The sequence below is a fragment of the Arachis ipaensis genome, chromosome B01 (assembly GCF_000816755.2).
Source record: "Arachis ipaensis cultivar K30076 chromosome B01, Araip1.1, whole genome shotgun sequence".
Classification (NCBI taxonomy): Eukaryota; Viridiplantae; Streptophyta; class Magnoliopsida; order Fabales; family Fabaceae; genus Arachis; species Arachis ipaensis.
Genome location: NC_029785.2, coordinates 103,718,778 through 103,720,359, shown reverse-complemented (window position 1 = coordinate 103,720,359; position 1,582 = coordinate 103,718,778).

The following is a 1,582-nucleotide window of genomic DNA, read 5'->3' as shown; positions in this document are numbered from 1 at the left end:
AGGAAGGTGATTTTCGAAAATTAGAGAGGGAAAATTAGTTAGGTGGTTTTCAAAAAGATATGATTGAAATAGTAAACTTTTAAAATCAAACAAAAAGTCAAAAGATTTAAAAATCAATTTTTGAAAAGATAAGAAGTTAGAAAAGAAGTTAGGAAAGATTTTGAAATTGATTTTGAAAATGATGTGATTGAAACTTATTTTGAAAAAGATTTGAGAAAGAAATTTAAAAAGATTTGATTTTGAAAGTTAAAGTTGATTACTTGACTAACAAGAAACAAAAAGATATGATTTCAAAATTTAAAGATTGAACCTTTCTTAATAGGCAAGTAACAAACTTAAAAATTTTTGAATCAATCACATTAATTGTTAGCATTAATTTCGAAAATATGAAATGGAAATAAGAAAAAGATTTTGAAAATCAAAATTTAAAATTTTCGAAAATATGAAAGAAAAAATGAAAAAGATTTGAAAAAGATAGAATTTTTAAATTGAAAATTTGATTTGACTCATAAGAAACAACTAGATTTTAAAAACTTTTGACTAGATCAAATCAAATTTTCGAAAATTTATGAGAAAATAAGGGAAAGATTTTTTTTTTTTGATTTTTGAATTTTTTATGAAGAAAGAGAAAAACAACAAAAAGACTCAATGCATGAGAATTTTGGATCAAAACAAACAATGCATGCAAGAACACTTTGAATGTCAAGATGAACACCAAGAACACTTTGAATGTCAAGATGAACACCAAAAACTTATTTTTGAAAATTTTTAAGAAAAGAAAAACATGCAAGACACCAAACTTAGAAATTTTCAATGTTGAGACATTAATAATTCAAAAATGCATATGAGAAACAAGAAAAGACACCAAAAGAGAAATTTTAAAGATCAAACAAGAAGACTTACCAAGAACAACTTGAAGATCTTGAAGAATGCAATGCATGGATTTTCGAAAAATGCAAGAAAGAGATAAACATGCAATTGACACCAAACTTAAAAATTGACAATATACTCAAACAAGAAACACAAAATATTTTTGGTTTTTATGATTTGATTAATTTTTTGGATTTTTTTTTCGAAAATTACTTGGAGAAGAGAAATAAGGATTTCAAAATTTTTAATGAGAATTCCAGGTATCATGCAATGTTAGTCTAAAGCTCCAGTCCAGGAATTAGACATGGCTTACTAGCCAGCCAAGCTTTCAGTGAAAGCTTCGGTCCAAAACACTAGACATGGCCATTGGCCAGCCAAGCTTTAGCAGAACATTACATACAACAGCTAATTTGCTGGAAAAGACAAAGAAGCTCTTCTCTTGAGATAGTTGAAACCTCGGTCCAAAAGATTAGACATGGCTTAAAATCCAGTCAGGATTCAACATATCTCTTGAAACTCTAGAATTCATTCTTAAAAATTTTGAAGAACATAGAATAATTTAAATTTTTTATATTATTTATTTATTTTTTTTCAAAAATAAAATTAATAAAAACAAAAAGCTTAAAATTAAAATAAAATTACCTAATCTGAGAAACAAGATGAACCGTCAGTTGTCCAAACTTGAACAATTCCCGGTAACGGCGCCAAAAAC